General features: G+C 36.3%; 1 long non-coding RNA gene across 1 annotated transcript; it reads right to left on the bottom strand.

Moving 5' to 3' along the window:
* Nucleotides 1–200: 200 nt before the first annotated feature.
* Nucleotides 201–10,783, bottom strand: LOC110476506 (uncharacterized). Its single transcript, XR_013341634.1, has 2 exons — nt 10,675–10,783; nt 201–2,493 (listed from the first exon to the last, which is right to left on the bottom strand). It is a non-coding gene; the product is annotated as an uncharacterized LOC110476506 (long non-coding RNA).
* Nucleotides 10,784–14,619: the final 3,836 nt, after the last annotated feature.

The following is a 14,619-nucleotide window of genomic DNA, read 5'->3' as shown; positions in this document are numbered from 1 at the left end:
GTACCATTCTGTCAGCTCATCTGTCAAGTTTTTGGGATTTTTTTTACCCTTCAAGAAAATCAAGCCTCTCAAGAGAGCTAGGCTGTACAAAACCTAGATTTTATCCAGACACAGTGATGAGATTGACCTGGAGCATAAACTTGGACCAAGTATCTGAGTAGCACTGTAAAGTTTAAACAGAGCCTGCGGGAGTCCATAAATGGCTGTGTACGCTTTATTGAGGTCAGTGAACACTGAAGGGAGGGCTAAAATGGGGTGATTGTGTCTGGGTAGCAAAAACAAATTTCCTGGGAGACACTTCACATATTCTAATTTAGCAACTACTTGGTCATTCAGAATGAAGTGGGTACTTAGACAGAGAAAATAGACCCATGAAAGCTATTAACTGATTACCTTAATACATGCAGATACAAAACTAGCTGTAATAATACATTCTTGGTGACTAGATGTGGGTGGAATAACCCACAACACACTTTCTCTGTCTTTTTGTGCTATGCCTCAAGTCACATATTTTATATAACTCCAGTACTAAGCCAAGGGTTCCTAGTCAGGAAATGTCAGTTGATGCAACAAGTGCACGTCTTTACCTCTCACCACTATGACTAAAAGAGTGTGTTTCCAGTAGCCCAGCTTAGAACAGAAAGTTTACAAAATAATAGAAAGTCTCCAGTTCTCTGTAAAGAGCTTTATACCTCGGCAACAGGTTTTAATGTAATGTGGCATGTTTTGGAGCAAGGTAGTAACAGACACAAGTCATCTTTCTGACTCTCTTGGTTTCCATTAAATATTGTAGATGTAGGTGTGGTTGTCTAGCAAGTCAGTAGCTGTTTGGGATTGGAGGTAAAAAGTCAATCTTACAAGGCAGTGTGAGAAATAAATTGCAACATCTCAGCTCCTCTAGAATAAATCCTTCATCAACTCCTGGCAATGTTTTAAGATTTAATTAATCTATAAAATAATTGTTTGTCAATAGGTCAGTTTTTAGATAATTTTCTTGACATTCACAGGGCAACTTGAACTCACAATTCAGTTTTCTAGCCTGGGGCAACACCTGGGGCTATCTTTATGTTACTACAACTTTAAATAAAATAAGAGGGAATTTATTTAATATTTGATGATGCAAACTATTTAGAATGTTCCAGAAGGGTATTTCAGGAAAAAAAAAAAAAATCTCTTTACTGTGAGCCAAACACAGAATTTAAATGGTCGGAATTGATTAGAGGAGTCAGTCATGAGTGCTAACATGGATTTGTCCTCATTCCAACCAGGACAGGGTTAGCTTCTGCAGCAGGCAGGAAGAGCATGTCCAGGATGCAGGGGTTTTTCTGTAGCACCACACCTCACACATGGGGGTGGCTGTAATATTGCTGCTGCTCTTAAATTTTCTGATTTCCTTGCTGCTTCCAGCAAATTGTTCTTATCTTCATTTCTGGTTTTTACCTTTTCTGCTCCCAATTCTCCTCTCTATCCTGACATAGGGGTAGTTGGGTGGAGAGTGGGTGAATGGCATGAGGTCTGGAGTGTTTTCAGTGGTAACACTAAATTAGAGAATACCATTCCTAAACTATGACAACATGTTCCTTTATCTTGCCACTGACCTCACAATGCTACTGATCTGGCCCCCCCTGCTTGAGGTGTGGAAAATGTCAAAGTAACATCATGGTAACCAAAGTAAATGACAGTATTTCTCAACCTTGCTCAAAAAAGATGCTCAGAAGAAGATATTTTGCATATTCATCGTAGCCACAGTGCTTTTTGTATCTCACGTGCAATAGTCTACAGGATAAAAAGCTCTATGGCTTTTGCACTTAGTCTACTTCCTGATTATTCCCACTGATTTTCTCTCTGCAGCTACATGCAAGATGGTTCCTCCCTGTTGACACTTGTTCACACGGTGCCCCTGTGGCCTAGATCACTGCAATCATTGTCTTTCTTATATTCTATTTTGCATTGTGCACATTAACCCAGTGACATACTCTTTTCAGAATATCATGTATTAAAGTCCCAATCATTTTGCAATAGGAATGTTGACAGTTCTGATTTGCCATAGTTACACAGTGAGTAGAATACAGAACTTGAAGGGGGAGGGTCCTGTGTAAGTAAATTTTGTGTAATTAAAACAGTTAATGATAACAATTGAATGGAGAAGTGAGAGCCCACTTGGTCTACTGTATTCAGTTCTGGGTTTCTCAGTGCAAGGAGGATATGCAGCTACTAGAGAGAGCCCATTGAAGGACCACTATGGTGTTAAAGGGGTGGGAATATTTCCCATGTAAGGAAAAACTGAAGGAAACACTTTTTCACTGTGGGATACCAGAACACTGGCACAAGTTAGTCAAAGTTGTGGAATCTCCATCCCTGGGTGTACTCAAAAGCTGTCTGGACAAGGTCCTTCAATTTATTCCAGGTGATCCTCTTTAAGCAGCAGGTAGTAGGAAAAGATGATTTCCAGAGGGACTCTTACAGCTTCAACCATTCTGTGGTTCTGTGATTCTGAAAAAAGAAAAAAACTGTATTTTGACTACACAACATTTCTCAAATGATATTTAGGAAATAATCCAATCAAAAAGGAAATACATAGGAATGTGTTTAAATTAACTACTGAAAACCTGAAAAGTGAATCAAAATTTGAATAGTATATTGACTACCAAGCAGGTTAGAAAGGCAGCAGAATGAATATATCTTGAGGCTGTCCCTCTTTACGCACCCACATCTGAGCCTGTGCAGAAATTCCCTGAGTCTGCTTTGTGGCAGAGCGAAAGAGTAATTGACATTCTAGTTAACATAGGCTGAAAAATGACCTTGATTTGTCACTTTGTCCCTGGCTTAGCAGGGTACCAGGGTTAAAGAAGGTCACTTGATAAAAACCTGCAAATATTTTACCCTAACAAACACCAATAAAATTACTGCAATACGTTAATTGTCATATTGTTTACTAGTTAATTAATTGAGGGAATTCATAGTCCAATGTTAAAAGAATTAGGTCTTCTTTTTTAACACATTTTTGGCTTTTTTTAAACAAATGTAACATTATATATTTTCAAATATCTATTTCGGACAAAAAAAGACATAGTAGTAATGGCAAAATGCCTAGTTTTCTGTTGCTGTGGTGTGACAGACTGATGTTTCTCTGTCAGTGTTATTTATATCTAAAAAAAGGAGTAGGTTTTGAGTAAAATGGAAATGAAACATAGCATCTGTTGAATGAACCTGGCTTTATTTTTGCTGTGCTTGAATTCAAGTTACTATATGTTTCCCAGACTTTAGTGTCCAGAGAACATTTTTATTTAGTATCCAGAGAACATTTAAAACATACAAATACTGAAAGAGGTAGAAACACACTGTTCATTGTGTAGGTTTTTAGTGAGACTTCACAAAACTGGGAAATCCAGTCAGAAAAGAGAATTTGAATGTTTTTAATAGTTTACAGCCACATTACAACAGAGAGTCTACAATATTGACCTTTAAATTGTGGCGATTAGAAAATCTGTGCACATTTCAGAGCACAGCAAATCATATATTTGTTGAATATACTCTATATTTCCTTCTAACACTGAAAAGGAAAAACCTCATTGCTTCTAACAGACTTTTTTTGGACACAAAGCTTTGCAACAAGAGTATTTCTGGAAAGCATCTTCTGCTGTGAAACTGTGTTGAAAATGCTAAACAAATTAAGAATTATACAAGAAAAAAAAACCACATTAGAGCATGTTCCTATACACATAATACCTTTTTTTATGCCTTTAATGTTGAAGAAATGCTGTATTTTGTGAAGTGAGTTGCATACGGCAACCTGACTGGATTAAGGGTAAAAAAAGGAAAGTGTAGTCACAGTACACAGAGATGGTTATATGTGAACTTTGCAGAACAAAAAAACCAAAATTTTTGTAGGTTACTAGGAGGAAAACATAAGCTACCAGAGAAACAAAAGGAGACTGCATAAAATATCTAAATCTTGAGCTTTCATACAACAGATGACATAGAAAAGAATTATAGTGAGGAAATGCTTTGAAAATAAGTTTCTGGAGTTAAAGTTGAAAAATTAACAGTTTTCTATACAGCCACAGTAGTTAAAAGAAATGGCATTTAACATGATTTGACAACACTGAACAACCAGAGAAAATATTGGAATCAGTCTCCAAATCCTGGCTTTGCATTAAATCAAGCACACTGGCACGCCTCAGAGGTAAGAAGTGTAGATGGAATGGAATTGACTGGAGAAACAGAAGAGGCAGATGTTTTCTGCATTTGCTGCCTCAAGTGCATCATTAGCATAATTAATCTATATTTTTTGCACTGACCCAGTGAAGGAGTGATTCTTTGATGCACCTAGTGAATAGAGAGATTGAGTAAACTAAAGAAGGTAATTGCTAATTCAGGGACATTATAGCCTTTGTGAGTAGCAAGAAAGTGCTTTCAACTGATCATAGCTGCCTACAACTCAGGGAGAAGATAGGGATGCTATTCGAATGCTTATGGCCTGACCCATGTCTTGCAAAGCTCATAGATGGGAATGCAATGACTGCAAAAGTGGAATGGCTGCCTGATGGCAGACCCGGTGGAAAACAGTAGCTGATCAGTGTCTTTCTGTGAAAGTAAGTTTTATTGCTCCTGGGCATGAGGGAATCTCGGTTCAGCCTTTCCCTGTTTCTTCTTTCATTTTTCTTCTTTCATTGTAAAAGCAACCTCTCTAAACGACTTCAGGTGGCATTGTACATTAAAAGCCAGGGATTTTATTCTTAAATGCCAATGTCTTAGCAAACACACATGGAAGTGTGCAGTACTGAAAGTCTATTTCTTTAGTTTTGTGTCCTTAATACAGGTAAGAACTAAAAAATTCTATCTGGTGTGTAACTTCAGGAAAACTTCTATTTTATGATTTTCAAAAGCAAGAAGCAAATTACAAAACTCATATGATTCAAAATATCATTTTTCAGAAAGTTAGTTTTGATGTGTTTAGGTTGGAGTTTTTTGTTTCATTTTTGGGGGTTTTTTTTTAGATACTTAGTTGTAGTGAACATGAAAGAAGTTGTTTTGGATTTTGATTGCAGAATACTGAAATTTACAAATAACAGTAAGAAATGGGGGGAAATAAATTCCTCAGTGCAACTGGCTATTAATTTGCCTCCTCAAACTTGGATGCTTATGTACATGGAAGGGCTGAAGATCAACATTGCCGAAGAATTAGTGAATCAAAACAAAGACATTCCTTTAAAAGTTTAATTAAGAGACAGTAGTTGAAATACATGTCTAACTTGTGAAGAACAAAGTTAGTTACTGAAGCAATGTGTAATTGGGGATTGTTATGTTTGACTGACTGATTTTGATAAATTGCAGACTAGTTTAGTGGCTTCTTCACATGTGTACATGTTTAGAGAACCAGGCTATAAAAATAAGGGAAGTTTAAGGCAAGATGAAAAGTTTGATCAGAAATTTGGGCACGAGATGTTCACTTTTATGCACATTATTTCATTTAAGCATTTAATTTAAGCATTTTTTTCCTCAATTGCATCTTTCTCTTTTACTGGTATGATAGAAAATTCATTTAATGTGGGTTAATATGAAAATATATTTTAGAAAAATTATGATTTTGATCTGGCACAAGCATAGGCTAGAATATGAAAAAATAATGTTAATGGATATTGTGCTGAAGAATGAAAATAATAAATGCTCTGTTAGTACATATCTGTATCACCTTCCAAGTCCAAGAGCAATTACTGATCTTTCTTTAAGTCTTCAGAATGACTCTTCATCATTCTGATTCTTCATCATTATTATTCTTCCTTATTCTGATGACTTAAAGAAGGATCAGCAATTGCTCTTGGACTTGCGAGGTGACACAGACATATACTAACAGAGCATTTATTATTTCAATCATATAAATCACTTTGTCCCCCCAGATCTCTTCTTTCATTCCTAGTATCTCATATCCCATTAAAAATTTTTCACCTTCTCATAGAAAAAAACGTATACTATTAATAAATGCATGTAATTTCTTACTCTATTTTAAAGGATTACATTTCCCAAGCAAGCGATAATATTTTAGTAGTTGCACTGTGGTACGAATAGCTGTCAAACACATTGTAGTTCCTGCAACTGTTTTACATTGCAAAAAAAATTATGTGCATGTTAATTATATCGTTAAAAGGCAGTGTAGAGCTTTCAGCCTAGGAATACTGCAGTTATACGCCCACAGCATTGTGACATAATTGATCAAAACAATGCTTAGGGTCCTCTCATTATACATTCATTTGGCATTCATTAGAGTATCACTGATCATAATGATTTCATTTGGTATTCAGAAGTGCCATATGTTTCGCCATAGGTATTGATGGACACTTAAAATAGATTGCTTCTTCCCTCTATTGAACTCTCTGATGACATGCTGATGCAAAATGCATTGGCAGTGACAGAGTCCCTCCCTATCTACCTGGCAACAGAAGGGCAGCTCTGCTGTAACATCTGAATTAGCAATACAATAAATTTTCCAGTGTTGAATAAATGGATAGTTGTACTGTTTAAAAACAACAACAACAACAAAGAAAGAATTTTGCTTTTGTATTTAAATGATGGAGGTGTGAAAAAATTTAAAATTTTGAGACAGACACAGAAAATGCTCAATTTCCAGTCCTTCTTTTTTATTAAGAAATAATTATATGTCATATAGGTAAAATATGCTAGGAGAAGAGGATTTTGGATTAAGCAAAAACCCAAACAGAATCAGGATTTGGATCCTTAGACTGCTTTTGACTCAGCAAAAGCCTGGTATTTCTTTCCTTAATCTGCCTCAAATTACACAAGCTAAAGGACTTCTGACTGGCATGAAGTGAACTTCAGTACCTACACATACTTTCCTGCCTGCCTCCCTCCTGAGTTTATACAGGTCTAAGATAGAATCAGAAGAGCCTGATTATTGATCATAGATTAATCTATTAGAAACTTTGATTTCTCTGTCAGAATGGCTCATACTCCTGCTTGTACTGCCTTGCCAGTGCTGATGCTAGATTTCCCAGGCTAGAAAGATGAAAAACTGTTGCTCTTCTTTTCTTGTTGATTATGGTTTGAGAAAGTAGACTGAAATTATTTTTTGATTCTGATATTTTCTGGGTAAGGATGGAAAAGAACTGATTAGACTCAGTATTTTCACCCTCTGATGTTCAGCAAAGTTATCTGGGAGTGTGGAAGACTTTTCTGTACTTCCAAAATGCCCGAGGATTATGTGTCCCTAATGAGTTTCATGTAATCTTGTTTCCCTGCTCTAAAAGTAGCTGGACCAAGATAGTCATTCTTGAGGTAGATTGAACATTGAACACAATTAAACTTCTCTGGACTATAAATGCTTCAGTATGTAAAAGCTAAATTCACTTTCATTCTCATATTTTAATTTCTTAAAAATAAAACTGTACTGTGACTGTCAATGATGCAAATTAAAACACAAATCTTAGGAAGCAAATGCTTAAGTCAAAAGTGGATGGCTTTGTAAAATTAAAATATTTTCCTTAATCTTTCAATTAGCTCTTTTTTTCAATGTCATGTGACTTCAATACAGGTTCAGGTTATATTTTCTGTTTCTTAAGCCAATACCATATCTATTATCAAATACCTATTATTGTAACAGTTGTTTTTAGTTGGACATAGTAACATTTCCTTTCCTCTACCACTACAAATAAAAATAAAATGGTAGCATATAGGAAATGTGTCTTCCCTGCAGTGAAGAATTTCTTGCATGTCCTGAAGGAGTCATTCTTGGATTGCAAGGTATAATTAAAATACACTTTCAAATCTAGTTGTTAGACACTGCTGAATTAATAGGAAAGAGGAAACTCCTAAATGAATCTTCACTATCTCACTAGTGTCTCGTTTCATTATTTCCCCATGGTTTCCTGAATAAACTTTCCACCTGCCTTTTCTTTTCTCCCCCAAAAGGAAATGCCACAAGTTATGCTCTTATGGCCATGTTGAAATAAATAAAGTTGCTTATTAATAAAAGCATCATTAATTGATGAGCATCATCAATTTAAATCTATTTGTTGTATATCAGTCTTTATATTTAGAAACTTCATATTCTTTCTGAAAAAGCTGTCAATCTATTAAGGGAGGATCCCTAGAACTAAACTGTGTCTTCAACCTGAGTGTTTAGTCTTCTAAGACACTTCAGTTGTTAAATAAAGTTCTGGTGCCTCTTTCTTAAAATGGGGATGATCTTGGACACTTTAGAGTAAACTAAACACCAGATAATGGTTTTAAATTTTTTTTAATATTCTCCTAATTATTAGCTTGTTCCCCAAAAGCAGATAAGAAGTTAGGTGGGAAGAGACATCAGAAGATCAATTTGTATATCATCCCACTTGGATCAGGGCCAGCTGAGATCTAGTTTTTCAAGACCTTACCTAATTGAGAATAAAATAACTAGAAATAGCTTAATGAACATATGGGATTTCATTAAGTGCATTTCTCTCCTGTAGTCATCCTAAAACAAAGCTCTTATATTTTTTAACTATATGCAAAAATACAATTGTCACACTAATGCTTTTATAGATTAATATTGTACTTGAAATAGAAAAAAGATTGAAAAAAATAACCAGCACAAATTCAAAGATACCAAATATCACTGGCAAGCACTCAGAGGCAGTCAATTTCTGACAAATAATTAAAACATTGGATGTTTGTCTTTGTGTGAAAGGAGGAAGGGAAGAAGGTGATCTTAACAACAGATTTAGCCCATGCAACAGCACAGGCTGGAGGCTGACCTGCTAGAGAGGAGCTCTGCAATGAAGGACCTGAGGGAGCTGGTGGACAACTTGTCCATAATCCAGCAACGTGACTCAGTGGTCAAGAAGGTCAGTGGTATCCTGGGGTGCATTAGGAAGAGCATTGACAGCAGGTCAAAGTCAAGGAACTCTGGAGTGCTGTATCCAGTTCTGGGCTCCTCAGTACAAGAGAGACAAGAAGCTCAGCACTGCTTTTCTATACCACTGTTTTTATATACCAGCTTGGTGCAACAATATTTTAACTGAAAACTGAAAAACTGAAAAATAAGTTTTTCTCAGAGTTTTTTAGAGTTTTTTAGAGTGCTTTTAATTTCATCTTTTTTAAAATTTATTTTGCCTGGTCCAAACCCATACATTTTGAGTGATAGTTTGCCTTAAGGTATCTATTGCTGTTAAAGATAAAGGTTCTTAAAAGTAAGTCTGATGCAGAGACACCATATTGAGGTCTGCTGTTGTCTGCCACCTGGGAAACAGAATGCAACATCATCTCACATATCATGGTAAATTTAGAAGAGAGTTCCCTTCTGTATGATGCTTTTTGCCCAGATCTGAAATCAATAATAATATTAGTCACTTGAGTAAATAATAATAATATTAGTGACTCAAGTAAAAAATCACAATAGGTGAAAATTAACAGTAGAATGAGAAGCTGCTTAATGAGATCTAAAAGAAGCAAGCTGCAGCAATTTTGCACCCTGTATCCTTTTGAATATTGCTTAAAATTTCACTTGCAGGAGAGAAAAATTCCTTATGGGATCATTGTTCCCTCCTCAGAGGCAGAGCTCCCCTGAGCTCAGAAATCCCACAAACATAATTTCTTTGAATAAGAGAGGAAGAAATAGAGAGAGTCCTAAGTATTGCATTGCCTCTTCACACTGAGGACAGAAAGAGAACATCAAGCCTGATTTGAAGAATGTAGGAAGTCTGAGGCTGAACAAGGATCTGAATTACCATCTGTGATATTTTGTCATCTCTGATATTTCAGCCAGATCATCTTAATTATACAGAGTAATTTGTTCTACTCACCCTGCTTCCATCCTCACCATATTTCATTGGGATAATGTCCTGGTTACAGTAGCCAGGAGGGGTCAGGAGGATAGGCCAGGAGGATAGGACATGGAGGTTATTCTATATAACCTCACATCATTGTCGGAGGTGGAAGGAATCTCTTACAATCAGGGTAGCATAGTGGTGGTCATGTTGGGATGGGGGCTCTGCATTGAGAATTTTGCATGTGAATCACTCTATCTCTTTTGTAGACTTCTGTTATTAATATTGTTGTTATAACTGTTAATTTTCTTATCCCAGTGTTGTTCCCAGTAAATAGTTATTATCTCAAGCCATGGCCTTTATCTTTTGTGTCTCCAATTCTCTTCATCCTACTTCAGGGATGGGATAGGGACCTAGCATAAGACAGCGTGGTTTGGAAAGTTTTAATGGGAGCCAGTATTGCCACAAAGCAAAGAAAGGCCAAAGGACATGTTAAGGTAATTCAGTTTTTAGGAATAAAATGGCAAGGTGGACATAGTCAGATTCCAATGAATGTTGTGAGCAAAATAGTTGTCCCCACCAACTAGCAAGAAGGACATTCTTTCCTAGTCTTGCTTTCTAGGCACTGTACCTTTTGGAGGATGCGCACTCCAGATTACAGTCAGATTGCAACCATCTCTATCAAGTGACAGGGAAGAAGAACTAGCTACAGAAGAACATCTTAAGAACAGACAGGTGGATTGGGCTGCCAAAATTAAAGTGTCTCAGGTAGATATGGATTGGCAACATAAGAGTGAATTATTTCTGCCTTGGTCGGCCTGTGACACCTCAGGTCATCAGGGAAGGGCTCAGGTCAACATTACAGAAGGGCTCATCATCCAGGCGTGTTCTTACCTCAACCCACAATCTTTACCTTTTGTGCCTTCAATTGTCCTCTGCATCTCAACACAGGGAGAGAGGGGGAACAAGCAAGCAACGTGTGGTTTGAAGAGTCTCAGTGGGAGCACCAACTGTACCATTCCTTAGCTACAAAATAAACAGAACACTAAAATCAAACAGTGGCTTGTACACAAAATTATTTCTTAGCTTTCTTGAAGTCTTTCTTGAAGTTTATGTAATCCACATTAACAATAGCTACTGGTTGACCACAGTGCCACTGCAAGGCCTACTGGAGAAAAAAGTAATGTTTCATTAACTCTGCTCATTATTTTTCCCTGTTATGACTCCAAGAACAGCTGAAGCTATGTATGACTCCATTCTGGCATAAACACAACCACTCTGTTACTTGCAATCAGTAAGTTACTCCCTTTTTCTCTGTAATACCATTAACTTGCATGCTGCAAAACATCATGAAAGTCCTGGAATTAATGTCCTGGACTGTTTTTAACTTTCTAAAATTTTTTACACTCTTCCAGAAATCCTCACGTAAAGAGAGATGAGCACATAGGCAAAACAAACAAACAAACAAACAAACAAACAAAACAAACAAACAAAATCAACCAAACAAAAATAACAATTTATTTTTTTCTGAGGTCATTGATAATCAGTCTATAATTACCCAGTAGGAAGAAACTGAGACTCTAATTGAAACTGGTTATTTCTAAATACTGACAACAGAGTTGGCACTTCAGTCTGCATGGGGAGAATATGTTTAAATTTTTATATCACTTAGAATACAGTAAGATTTAGCTCTCATCTTTCTGAATGGCAAAATGCATATTTGTCCTCTGAGAGGACAGAGGCTGTTTATTGTGGTTACACTTTACCTTCTTCACTGTTTCTGGAAAACCCACTCAGTATTATATACAAAAATTTTCATGTGTAAATACAGCCATTCACAGCACTGCCTCCTGTCCACACTATGTCTGAAACACCCACTGAAAGAATGGCAATGATAATTTATCCGCATGGTCAAAACCTGCTAGCCTCCAGAGCTAATGTGATGCTTGGCTATCAGACCATATATTAATAAAAATCAGTATTTTGTGCATTCCATAAGAAATATTGGTGCATATGACCAATGTCTGACATTATTTATGCTGGAGTTCAATGATTTTAATAATTATTATCATATGAGCACAAAAATGCATTCTCTGTGGTCTAAACAAGAGCTACATATCAGTTGAAGGTTTTCTACTCCAAGGATGTGATCAAACACTCATTTGCTCTGTTTCTATCTCAAACCTTTATCAGAAATATCTTTATGAATAATTTTTTGTTGATTTTTTTGTTGGTTTGTTAGGTTGTTTGGGCTTTTTGTTTTAATATTTGGGTCAATGAAAACACTTTGCTTTAGCTAAACACTGGTTAAGGGTTTGAAGCCTGATCAATCATCTAGAGATGAAGAGTTCTTTCTACAAATATCGAACTGGATGTATCTTATGAGCACTCGAAGTATAGATGCTTCCCTAATAACGAAATCCAGCTCTGTGGAACTGAGATACTACCTCCACTGAGTACTAATTTGATGGAATTCCTTGTAACAGGTGATCAAATCTATATCCTTCCTCACCTATCTTTCTAAACTTGTAACTAAGTGAACCACTACAGACCGAACAGGAAAGGTAAGAATCGTAAAGCTGCTACAAGGTCAAGGTTCAAGTAAGGAGCAGCTTGTTCACAGCATTCTCAAAGGAAAAGAAGTCACTAAGAAATTAATTGGGAATTAGAGACACATGGAATTTATACCTCTATTTGTCAAAGACACTAAAAACTGCACCAGTAATATTGATGTTGTAGGTGACTATAAAAGAACAGAGTGTAGCAGTCACTCTGGCATTTCAGTCCTATGATGGAATTTTATCTCTGAAAATGACTTGTCTCTGTGGCCTCCAGTTGCCAGAAAGTGGTTGAGAGAATAAATATCAGTGTCATCCTTTCAGTCATTAATTAGAACCAGATTTTGTTTCCTTCAGTTTTGATATAATGGTTGGATCCACATGTACCGCAGATGTACTCACACTCCAGTCTGTTCTGGGAATAGATATAGGAGCAAACCAACCTACAATACAAAAAGCCTGTCTAGTGCTTCCTAAGTTGCAGGCATTATTTTCAGATAGACAGAAATTTTTTTTTAATTGTGCCACACACAGGACATGCATGCCACATACCTTTATAAATGCTGAATTTGGTGCAGGAATAGAGAGCATATATGTAATCTCTTCATTGAAACTTGCAATTTTTAACACTGACTAGGACTTAGAGTACACAGAATATAATGCTTTTTTCTCCATCTTCTGTGGACTTATATCCTAATATGTTTTGTCTCATGCTTTTGACATGTATTTACAGTCTGAAGTGAGTGGCTGAAGGATTATCTGCCATGTTAGCATTCTTTTGCAGCTGTGACATTTTAAATCACTGCAGGGCTGGTCAAACAGATGAAGATAAGAGCCTGTGCAAACACATATGCATGTGCAATGGGAAATGCTCTTTTTAGTGTGTGAGACATCAGAGAGAATGGGATACTTGTGTCATAGGTAACTATTCCACCACTGATTCATGTGAGATCTGTGAAACACCCACATGAAACACCAATCTGGTTTTCTTCTAGCATATGACTAATTAAAATATTTATGTTTACTTTCGTTATTTAAAAAATTACAATATTCATATTAATTAACTGTTATGTAGTTAATACCAAGATTTTTTTTCCAGCAAAATTTCTTTACTACTCAGTAATAAATTTTAATAAGGGTTTACAACAATCTATGGCTTAAAAAGAAGGAAATTACTTGTGCAAAAACCATAAAAAATCCCTTTTGCTTGCATTTTAAAATCCAGAACTGACTATACACAACTTTCCCAAAGTAATTATTCACTCAGAGGCTTTTGTCCCCTAAATAGGAATTGCATTAGCAAACTCAGACCTTCTCTAGCAACAGTGGGCACTTTAGGATTTTCTTTTAAACCTGCATGCTATCTTCTTCTAAGAATTTCTTTAAAGAGTGTGCAGTAACAAGTATTCAACTCTATTTATTGTATAGAAGACAAATTCCTTTTTGGCATGTATGTATGTGTATGAATGTAAGTGCAATCTGTAAGTGTCAGATTCCAAGTTCTAAAACAGATAAAAGATTCTAGTTCTCTTGCTGGACTAGAGATCTAGCCCACAGATCACACTGGCCCATAGGAACAGGAAGCTTTTCCCACACGATATGTGCAAATACAGCTTTGTTCAGCAGGTTTGTTGTACACCCAAAAAACACAATCCATGTCTTCTTCAGCTGGATTGAGACAACATTTACCTGGAGCGAGGTGGTGAGGAGAGAGAAACTAAAGTTGCGAGTATATTCCAAACTCAGATGATTGTCTTCAGAATAGCTGATGAATTGAGACTGAGGAATATGCAAAGATATTTTTAGGAAAGAATATTACCAAACTATTGTTCACAAGTGATATTCCTTATATCAGCAACATTAGTGGAGGACTGTATGATGTGGTCTGCTCCACAGACAGGAATAAAATAAGACTGTCAGACATTTACACAAAGGGTGCTTCTTAGACATGATGAGTCCAAAAAGTCCATCTGTTCCTACATTTCAAACAACTGCAACTGTCCGAAGTGTTTGGAAGTGCACCACAGAAAAATACTGTGGTTCAAAGACAGCAATAGTGGTTCTAATTGTGCCTAAGAAATAAGGTAAAAAATTGGTGTATAGTATTTCTGCCTTCAAAAGATAGATGTATTTTTTTTTTTTTGTGCATAAACTAAGGATGCAATTCATTTCCCAAGACAGAGATCCAAGAAACAAAGCAAAATTAAGGGAAGCAGACTTATAAGAAAGTTTCAAACCACAGATAGAACAAGAAATGTGTCTCCCATTCTGTAAAATGTGCAGGCTTTGGAGAGAAAAGA

Source organism: Lonchura striata, chromosome Z, assembly GCF_046129695.1.
Source record: "Lonchura striata isolate bLonStr1 chromosome Z, bLonStr1.mat, whole genome shotgun sequence".
Taxonomy (NCBI): Eukaryota; Metazoa; Chordata; class Aves; order Passeriformes; family Estrildidae; genus Lonchura; species Lonchura striata.
This window is presented reverse-complemented; position numbering and strand designations above follow the sequence as displayed.